Source organism: Lactuca virosa, chromosome 6, assembly GCF_052849685.1.
Source record: "Lactuca virosa cultivar CGN04683 chromosome 6, Lactuca_virosa_CGN04683_v6, whole genome shotgun sequence".
NCBI lineage: Eukaryota > Viridiplantae > Streptophyta > Magnoliopsida > Asterales > Asteraceae > Lactuca > Lactuca virosa.
Window position 1 is genome coordinate 67,282,064 of NC_136431.1, and position 11,615 is coordinate 67,293,678.

General features: G+C 31.0%; 1 long non-coding RNA gene across 1 annotated transcript; it reads right to left on the bottom strand.

The window, feature by feature from the left end:
- Window positions 1–10,002: 10,002 nt before the first annotated feature.
- On the bottom strand, window positions 10,003–11,342 carry LOC145118907 (uncharacterized). The gene is made up of 2 exons (XR_013713542.1): window positions 10,477–11,342; window positions 10,003–10,367 (listed from the first exon to the last, which is right to left on the bottom strand). It is a non-coding gene; the product is annotated as an uncharacterized LOC145118907 (long non-coding RNA).
- Between the last annotated feature and the right edge of the window lie 273 nt (window positions 11,343–11,615).

An 11,615-nucleotide genomic window follows, 5' to 3' on the forward strand; every position in this document is an offset into this window, starting at 1 on the left:
CTCTCTTACAAATTAAAGTTCCGAGTCTACTACCTAACCCTAGGTTTTGTCAAACACTAGTCATAATCATTAATGGTCATAAACAATTATGATTCAAGCTAATAAAACTAGATTGATCGGCTAATTCTACTAACTCAGTAACAAATAATAAAAATAAGATCTTTAACAAATAAGGTATTTGATCAAACAAACATAATTTATTAATAACTCAAAATATCCCCATAACAATTAACAAATAGTTCATGAATTCATCTGATCTAAACACAAAGTAAAAGAGTTTTTAATCCCTAAATCAGAAAACTAATACATAAAGACAAACAATTTGGAATATTAAACATGATTTGAACAGTAAACCAATTGATTCCTTTGACGAATCGACTTCTAATTCTTCAGATCTTCGCTCCTTGCAGCTTAACGACTTTCCGACCGCCTTCTAGACTCTCAAACCCACATGTTTTTGGTTTCTTTTCGCCCAAGGTTGTGTAAAAACCAAAATTATTGCTTTAGGGTGAATTTTCGTGTCTATTTATAGCATTTTAGGTCGGTGTATTTTAGCGTCACGACTTCTTTACTTTAGCGGTGTGATAATTTAAATCAGTCATTATCCTTATCTAGACTCAACAAATTCACGACGTTATATCTCGATATTCATGGCGTGATTTGTGATGTTCAACACTCTTCTATAATTTTTTCGATTTAGCTCCATTTTCCAGTCCTTTTTCCTTTCTTTTGTTCCAACAATGTATAAATCTTACAATATCTCAATATGAAGCATTTCAACTATGTTTTTCTCTTAATATTATTAATTTAGCTTTAAATATTAAGATAATTATCGTAAAACACATGACTAATTTAAGCAATATCAAAAATACACATTTTCTTTATAATCTGTTCATGAAGCATGTGTGGTTTGCTAACACATTAATTCGAGACTATAATTGAGAATGATGTGCCACTCGCGAATCTCAAGCGTAACTTGAGCCGGTGATCATACAGTTTTTGCATGGTTGATTCGAAATCTAATAAATGATCCACGACATCCCTTGCATAGACCAAGATGAGCATAATCGAGATTAGTATGTCATTGACCTAATCAGTGAATCTCAAAGATCTAGGAATTTTATAGTGATTGAAATTTGTGAATAGTGTTGCCTACCTAAATAGCTTCGTGATATGATTACAACATCCATGTTCACATCATGGAGTGAAATATGGATCCTAGCCTTATTTAAATAATTTTGGTGAATTGGGTAATTATAATCTAAGGATTAATAAAACAAACTAGAACGAAAATTAACATTAAATGATGTCTATAGTTTTATATACTAAAATTTACTATTGTAAAACCTCTGAAAGGATAAGCTGAAAGGACTGATCAATCTTGTCCAAATTTGTAGTTTAAGAATATTTCTCATAAATGACAAGAAAGATCATGCCTTAGACAAAGATCTTCTTGAGGTTACTCTGTCCACTGCCTTTTAATATGTAAGAAATAGATACCAAATGTATGTTATACATTGATATATTGAAGTGAAATGGAATTTCAATAAGTTAGGAGTTGAATGTGGTTATCATAATCAACTAGATAATGTGTACATATAATCAGATCATTCTGATTTGAGGTGAACAACTTTGAAATACCCATGAAGGAGTTGCATGGCATGTTAAAGGCCTTCTAGGACTAACATGACCAATCATACAAAACTCCAGCTTCAAATGCTTATATATTTGCTATTATGAATAGAAGTGTAGTGAAGAAGAATGTTAGTTTGCCTATGGGTAAATGGTCGTTAGAGTTGGTATACCTAATCCAACCCCAAACACTAAAGACAATAGGAAGGCTTATTCTGAGACATGTTCTAATAGACTATTCATTTACATAACAATAAAAGGACCAAGCAAGCATACATGCCCAATATACATGAGGGAAGTAAAAGACTAAAACATTGAGAAGATAATCTATTTTACTATGGATAAACACTGACATTTTCAAGAATGTGCAGTGACTAAATAGAAGTAAGAATACTAAAACATAAAGAAGATTATTTAATCATAAATATTAAGCCCTTTCTGCTATTCATAGGATCAAAAGACAACTCGTTCTCCCTAAATGTTTAGTCTATAGTCTTATGAGTTGAATCGTTTATACAATGTTTCATGAGATTGTTCTGACTAATTTAAGTAGTAGAATGTTTTAACATGTTTAAAAGAAAGTCATTAAATTTATGAAACCAATATACTAACAATTGATCAAAGCTGATTCAAATATTTAAATGAGATGTAGGTATTTGTGGAATCATCTTCTTGGATATGTAAATGAGAATTACATTACCAAATATCCATTTGGATATGATTTTGGAATACATTTGTCGACAAGTCTTATGATAAATGCAAGTCTTATTTTTCAAGATGGATGACAAAAGCACTATGTTATAGTGCAAATATCTGTTGGAATTACTTTAACTAATTAATGTGTAATTGATAGTCTACAAACCTGAGATAACTTGAAAACCATTCCATCTGATAATAGAACCAAAAACTTATGACATAAAACATATAGACATAAAATATACAAATCTACTTTTACATTTATAATTCATAACAAACCAAACTGATTATCTTCACCAGGCAGTGGATATGATCAATGACAACATAACTTAGGTAAGTAAGGGTGTCTAACACATGGGGAACAAAAGTGTACTATAAACATCAATATTTTCTTATGACCCAATCTTAAAAGAAAACATAATAAAGGGATTATAAATGTCACTGAAAACCATTAAATAAAATTAAGAAAACTAATCATAACTATCAACCATGACTAACTGTATGGAAAACATAATCCAAAGGTACTCATACTTATACTTAATCCATCCTAGTTCAATTAATTAATATCCTTTAAATGATATTGGTAATTTATCCACTGATTCCTAAATTGATAATATCAAATAGTTGAGTCACTAATGCTATGATTCTATACTGTCTACCAGCAAGGATAGCCCCCCTAGACTCAATATATTTGTTCATATTATGAAAGTCTCAATTGTTATGATCAGTCCCAGAGTTAGTGGCAACTTCTTAATTTTTCTGAGTAATCAAATCAATCACGAATATTAACTTATCTTTATTATCTTTAACCTGGGGATGTCTCCAATAGTTAGATATGTCTACACCTCAACTGGTCAAGTTTCGACCCCCTAGTTGTTAACTAAATAATTGATTCAAGATACATAATTCGAACATAATCTTAGATCATGCACTCGGTTACATAAACATAACAAAATCAACATTAATTCACATTGTTCTTCAATTGAGGATACATAATAAATTCAATAATTTCTCAATACCAAATATATATTAATCAAACAAGCTAGGGTTTGATAAATAACAAATAATCATAAATGGTTTAATGCCAAATCTTAAAAAGAACATATAGGAGATCAAAAAGTTGACTAATTATAGACAAAAAAAGTAAACAAATTGTAACCACTTGATTTCTTCTCTCGGTCTTCAGATTTTTGCATATATATATCAGCCCGCTCACTGATATAGCCTTCCATACCCTATAAATAGCCTCATCTCAAAATTTCCTTGTATTATGTTATGTTGTGATACATTGTTGTGGATGGATTTGGGGTTCTATTTATAGTTTTTCAGAACTAACTTAAATCGCGATCAGATTTGAAATCTTTGTGAGAAATAATAAATCCAGAAAGATTTCCTGCCATGCTTAACTCCAACTATCTTGCTTGTTCAATACTTCATGAAATTATGTCCAAAATGACCCTTTTCAGCTACCATTTCAGCAACATGCCTTTTTAGTTGCAAAATATAAATATAATGGAATTAAGCACCTTTTTCTCCTATTTTAATTATAAAAATTCCCATAAAATGTCCCTTAAAATATGTATAATTTTGGACATATCAAATACTCCACACTTAGCTTTTTCTTATCTCCAAGCAAAATATAGAATAACTTATGTCAAATTTATATTTTTCATTACATAAGATAACCGTGTTCTAAACCCATCAGTTTTATTTTGCTTCAATGTGCATTTTTGTATAAAACTTAATAACTTTCCCATTTTTATATACTCACAATCTTCATAAATGCTCTCCACTTAGTATGAACAATATGAACTTTTGCATCCTTTCGAATATACCCTTATTAAAAATTCCTTAACCTCAAGGTATTTTTATCAAGTTCCCATACTTTAGATACTATCCCACAATGGTGTTTCTATATAAGATACCACTTGCAACATTCATTGGTACATAATTTTCTCCTTGAGACAACTTTATTTCATATAGTACCAAATTTACTAGCTTTAGCTCGTGACTTTCTATGAGAGATTTTTGGAAACATGTTATTGCTCCCACCATAGGCCACTAAAAGAAGTCCATGACTTTCGATACAATCCATGTAACGGGAATTCTACCCGATGATCGTTTACCAAATGGATCATGGACACCAGCCATTAAATTTCTTTGAGGGTTTACTATCTCAAATTATAAAGGTCGCATATTGACTTCTCCTCTTGAGCTCAACTAGATTTTTTTATCCGTATTTCACATCTTTCGTATTTGGAACATTTCTTTCCTTCCTTTTTATCCTAATTGGAAACTTTACATCAACGCTTATTAGTTAAAATATATTTTTAGGTGGGGGTACATTTCACCAAACAATGCAAAATACATAGTATCCCTCATACCATATAATTTTACATTTTTGTTTCATGATTTTATTAAAACTAGAAAGCCACATGTATACTATAACATATCCAATAAATAAAACCTTAGAATTTATTTCTCGTTATCTTACATAATTTTATTAACTTAATATAATTAATTTTTTTAGTTTGACTTAAATTTCACCTATATAGCTTTTTGACATTTTTAATCATTTATTTCACACGTAACCTCCTACCCCACACTTAAATCATACAATTCCCTTGTTGTATACTTAATAAATTAAAGAACAAATAAGGGAGAAAAAAAGGAACAAACTCCCTTGGGATAGTAGTTACGAGATCGATATTTACCTTGAGGACATCATATCGTTGATGAAAACTTCATCTTTAATTTTGGAACTTCTTTGATTTGCTAGAATTTGTATTATTTTTCGGAAGGTGCGAAAAGTTGAGTAATTCGGACGTCTTCTTTGGTTGAACTGTGGTGTCTCATATGTTTACATGAGAAGTGACACCTTCTTCATTTAATTATCGTGGAATGCAGTAAGCTGCACATTTTTCCTTTGTGAAAAGATGGTAGACTTGACTCGAGTTGTCAAAAAGCGAGTTGTGTCTTCTTCTTTGAGCTTTATCTTCCTCTCCAATTAGTGGCAAGCACATTTATTGCATGAATAATAAGGATTCAACTCGTTTTCACACTAAACATTTGTTCCTTCTCCTTCGTTTAAGCTTCGTTCTTCATCATAGCTCCTCCTTATGTATTATTACTCTTTGAGGGGTATTATCGACATGATGAACCATAGATTTGTACGTGAAAGTCATGCGTTCCAACATCAGTGAAGAATTGCGATAAAATAGCAGTAGTCTGGAGAGATTTAATGTTCGCGGCGCGTAGTAAATAGTCGCGACATGATTTGTACATTGCCTTTAATTTTTCTTCAAAAAAAATTTCGGATCAACTTGTGTTTTTTAGGCAATCGTCTTCCTTTCTTTGTAAGGTATGTCTTCTGCTCCTTGGAAGATAACCCCACACTTATGTGATGTCAACTCCTTCATTTTTCCTAAAAAACCAATTTGCCATAAGATTCGTGCTTTTCTGAGTTTTTCCTAATGTGTCCAAATCATCGAACTTCACATTAGCTTGCGAAGGCTAATATGTCTGCAAAAATCTAAACATGCAAGAGAATTATAGTGCAAACTATATTTAAACAAACATCAAACAATACAAATAAATTAAAAAAAACACCAAAATAATAAACAAGTTCAAATAGCAAATAAATTAAAAAGATTACAAAAGTAGATAACAATATCACTCATCATCGGCGGCGTCCCGCTAATGCGCCCTAGATTCTTGCAGATATTTCTAAAATTGGCGGTCATTAGAATCGTCTAAATCTCTCATTTGTTATTCCCTTTGATGGTTTTTTTTTCGGGTTATAATATGTAAAAATAACTACCAAAACAGAACAACATTTTCCAGTATTCAGTCGCAAAAAATTTAAAAAAGTCTGACCCTACACGTCGCATAAAAGAAGCGATTTTGGGGTTTCATTCTGCTATGATTTAGACTTTGATTTTACTAATGGTTACACTCAATTGGGCCAATTGAACCTATTGATTATTCAACAGAAACCTTTTTCAAAAAGTGACTCATTAACAAAACAAACATATAAATTAAAATAACAAAAGATAAGAAAAATAAAAATTAAAATAAATAAACAAATTAAAATAAATTCAACTATACTCATTATAGCCGGGATGAGGAACCAAATATTTATATTCGAATAGTAGACGCTCCACCATCAATATTAGTTAGTGTTATGTTCCGACGTCACTTATATGATTTGTTGATTCAATTTTTCGCATGTAAGAAGTGGTTTGTTAACAACAAACATTCGGGACCCATCAGACTATTTCTTTTGATTTATTATACCATTAATTAGAAAGCAGACCAAAAGTGACCAAGTTAGTCAAGATTAGCAAGAATCCGCTCTTCCGCTTAACCACCACAAAACAATACCTCGTTGTATTACACTTCGTGGATCGAGTCGGACAAGTCACCAAATTGGTAGAGTAAGTGGGTCAAGAAATGCCCAATAGATTGCAATTGCCAAACCCATGAAAAAAGTGAAATAGAAAAAAATTCATTGCTCGTGTTTGAAATTCGCGGCGCGAAGGAGTGGTCGCGTCGTCACCTGTGATTAAAAAAGTTAATTTGAGTCACGATAAATGTATTCGCGGCACGCTTTTTTGTCTAAAAAAAATTCTTCACTTTTTCGATTGGATCTCTTCGGTTACCACCCCACATTTGAATTACTTCCAATTTCTGCACATCACAACAACTAAATACCATTTACGATAATGCAAATCTCCATCAACGAAAAGTAAATTTTACGAATGAAACAAAAAATAACTTTTTTTCGAAAAGGATCTATTGATCGATAATTAGATATAACAATATTAGGTTAAATCTATATCCAAACAGTGGCACAAAAAATTATGGCATAAAAGATATATACTTGAAAATAAAATATACTTTTACATTTATAATTCCTATAACCTGATCAATCTAACATAATTACCTTGTAAAATACCCAAAATTCGTGTCCAATGCCAATGATTCATTTCTAGTTTGTAGGATTCCTCTTTATGCCCTTTTATAATACATATACTTAATTAAAGTCATAAGTATAGCGAAAACTTGGCAAAGAAGCAAGGAGGAAACAAGTAATTATAAGGAGCATAAAAGGATACAAACAATTACAAGGAAATTCCAGAATGTATTTTCTCCTAATAATAAAACATTTCCTTCTATGCATGTTAGTTAAAGACCAAATAGAGGGAAAAATTTGACATTTTTTTATTTCAAAGATATAAACACAAAAAATAACTCTTCTTACCAAGTTCCACAAAAATTGGTGGCACTACATCATAAAGTTTGGAAACCTGTAAAAATGATTAAAAAAACGAAAAAAAAAGGTCAGATAGAACATGGTCTAGTTGATAAGACATAAAAAACCGATTAAAATATATGAGTTTATTAGATGTTGACAAGTTTAAATATAGGATCATTAGGCAAGCATTCAAGGCAAATTCTCGTTGGCACATATATATTGGATCTGTTTTTTTTGCAAAATAGCATGCCTAATCCAAGAACAACCTGTATCCGACTTAATGACTCAATGAATAAAACCATAAGAGTGCGAACAACCATTGATCTAATGTAATACCTCATAAGCCTTTTTTACTAGTACAAAAATGACCTACGGCCACACTTTTCGAAAAACGGTCTGTCACACTTTTTATTAAGAGTGAGGCCAAAGATCACTAAAAAAAATTAGATACTGTTTTTGGATACATTTAAATTAGTTTTTGTGGCCATTGTATAGATAATCACCACATTTAATTATAACAAATGTGACCGTTATTAGTCATAGTCGAATAACGTGACCTTATGTCACGATCAGCCACGTATACTGATTAACCTTGTGATATTTTTTTACAAGAGACAATAGATAAATATATGGTCACATGAGACAATTGTATATTTTTCTATATCATGATGCAATTTTAGACACATAAAATCCAATGTAGCTAACATGTCGTATATATTGCCACATTAAATATTTGTATGTCCATAGGGTGTTGTTTACTAGTGATTTAGTAAATGCAAGAAAACACGTTACTTTTAGTGGTTTATGGTCATGTGTCTTTTATTATTTGTGTCAAAATATGATGAATTGGCTTTGAAAAAAAAATATTGTTAGTATAAGTAGAATTTGGTTATGGTTACAATTATTACGTGTGTCTGTAGGTAAATCTAGTTATAGAAGTAAAATAATGTCTGATCAGTATAATTATAGTATGCTCATTGAATGTGTGACTATGATTATATAATGGTCATTCTTTTTATACTAATGTGTGTCTAAAGTTAAAGAATAGTCTTCATAAAATGAAAATATGTTGGTGTAAGTATTTACCGGTGACTTATTAATATATTTTGTGCTTTATTTTTTATTTTTGGGAAAGAGGGAGATCCTTTGGAAATTTTTATAAAACAAAAAGAAAAGGATACAAAAGAAAGGGAGACCCTCATAAACAATTCTACTATCGTCACCTAAATCCTTAACCATAACCGAATCTTTAGAATAGTAATTCAACAACTCAAAACTATTTTTAGAAATGATAGGCACAGGAACTAAATTTGAAGGAGGTTAGTGTCTAGATGTAATAGGTTGTAATTTTCTATTAATTTATACCTATTATTAAGAATCAAATCAATAGAAATAAATAACACCAAAATTCCCTTTGTTGACTAGTCAACAATTTGACTTATATAGAGTCATTGAGTCCCACCCAAACTACATAACATATTATTAGACTTTGGGACAGTTTTTGCAAAAAAAAATGTCATTTTTTTTTTTCGTTTGAAGGCCGTTGGAATTACCTACATCAATAAGTTTTGGTCATATCTCAGTTTGACTTTTGGGATATATTTTGTTCATATAATAGTTGGAGTGATGTCAACATGTACAAAACAAATCGTTAAAGTTTCATCTGAATGACTCCTTTAAGTCGATCAAAATACCCTATAAAAGGGGACATAAATCATTAATAGGGTTCGTACCAATTTTTGCATCAGAACCCAAAAAAAAAAAAAGACCATATTGCCCTTTTGGAGTAAAACTGTCCCACTTTTCTTATATTCATTTTACACTTGAAATTCCAAACCAAAACAGTTTTCCATAGAAAATACGAACAATATCATTCATGATTCAACTTTATAGGGCACCTTTACAAAACGAATGGTTAAAGTTGCATCTGATCAGGGCTTCGACCAAAGTATGTAATGTAATCTTTAGGTAAGAAAAAAAAAGCAAAACCATTATCTTTCATTTCTAGCCATTACTTTAGGTTTGTGTGGTAAGAAAAATACAACAAAAGGTATTTCATGAACGAATAAAAATCTTAATCTACGATGCAAACATTAGTCGATTGGTTTCTTAATTTGATAGTGCTTGAATCCGAACCGAAATCAGAAACACTAGTATTTAAAAATATAGAATGAGTTTCAGACTCAATTGGAACTGCTTTCGGCTTATAAACTTCTATTATTTTCTTCTTCAAAATTTAAATAGATTAACTATTAAAAATTATTACAAGTATATGAAGATTTTGGTTTTCAATTAAAAACTAATTAAGTTTTTTGTGCTACATTTACCATCAGAACAATATCTATACAATAAATTAACCAACAAAACTTACTATAAATATATTTAAATAATAGATGGTTGAATTAAGTGTTATAGTCTTAGTAAAAATAAATGGTAATTTCATTAAGTACCTCACAAAAGTACAAAGCCACACACACACATATGAACACATCAATACAGACGATAGCCACTACACCGTCTCACATAGTCATTTACAAAAACATATAGCACCAGTCATAAACTTATACAAAAAAGTATTTTATCTAAGAACAAAATACCTCCTATCTCCATGGATTAAATTATAACTGATCTTTATAATTGTTAGTGATGAATTCTAATAAGCGAATGGCAATACATGAATTAAATTTTATCGCACCTTCTTTTCCTCTGTCCCCTATTGTTGTTGTATCCATCTTGATATCCAGGATTCTTCAACAGTTCCTGACCTTTTTCCATTTGAAGTCTTCATAACATATACCCGTTGGAAAAAAAAATCATGTTAATGACTATAAAAAGTACTTTTGAGCTAAAGAGTACAACATAAATTGATTAAAATGGTCAAAGAGTCCTACTTCTTGTTTAAGTAGCATTTTTTCTTCCATCAGTTTAGCTCCCTGTGTAAATGTTTAAAGAGAAACCACATCATATCAGAGTTAGGTAATACGATAAATATGATTAAAGATCTCTATACTTTTATAACTACTCGATTGTTACAGTTAACGAGATAGTGATCTGCTCCAAATTTGAATCTTGGGTGGTATGGGCTACATACAGTTACAAACCAAGTAAAAACCACAAAATCAAAAGGAAAACAAATGAATTTCAAAAAATTCGAATTGGAAGCAAAATCAAAAAGAAATATTTAAATTCAACGATCACGATTCAAACAACCAGGAATCAAGTTTTCAGTTCAAAGCACAATCAATAATAAAAAAGGATTGCAACAATTATATAGATAGAGAGCATTAGGGTGGTGATGAACAACAAGAACAGGGGAATAGAGTCGGTTCCTAAATCAATTTCCTGCACAATCGACTTGATGATCTTCGCAAAAAACGTTTTGTATAACCCTATCCGAGCCAGGTGTAGGATCAATTGGGAGAGAAGCATGAAATGGTTCGAACTTTGAAGGATTGCAGAAGAACAACTGAATCTGACTTCCAAAATCCCATAGAAGATATCCAATATCCAAAATCGAATGAATGAAATTGTTGAGATGGTGGGTGTAGGGCCTAAAACGCCTATTGCTTGGGAGTTTATAATTTCTCAGCTTTTTTTTTTTTTTATAAATTCTCTCTGATGGTCCGACTCTTATCGTGAGAACCAAGGATATCGAAAAGGATAAGAGGTGGAGTATGTTAATAGTTGAGATCAATGATGGTTTTCAAAAGAAACAAATTAGGGTTTTGATAGGCGGCCAAAATTAGAAATTGGGATAGCATAGCAGGCAAACTTGGCACCCTTATTTTCTTTTGTTTCGTTCTTTTTATTTTTAATTGTATAGTTTGTCAAAAGAGATTAGAGTTATGTATGTGTTCACTTTTACACCCCGATTCTAAATTAACCCTAAATGGATTTTTTGTTTCTAATTAGCCATTATGTATGTGTTGACTTTTGCCTCAAGCCCTGTTAGCTGGTTTCGCCGGTTTCAGCTGGTTACCCCTTTACAAATAGGGTTTCAACAGTTAGAAACCCTTCTTCCACCTCCTAC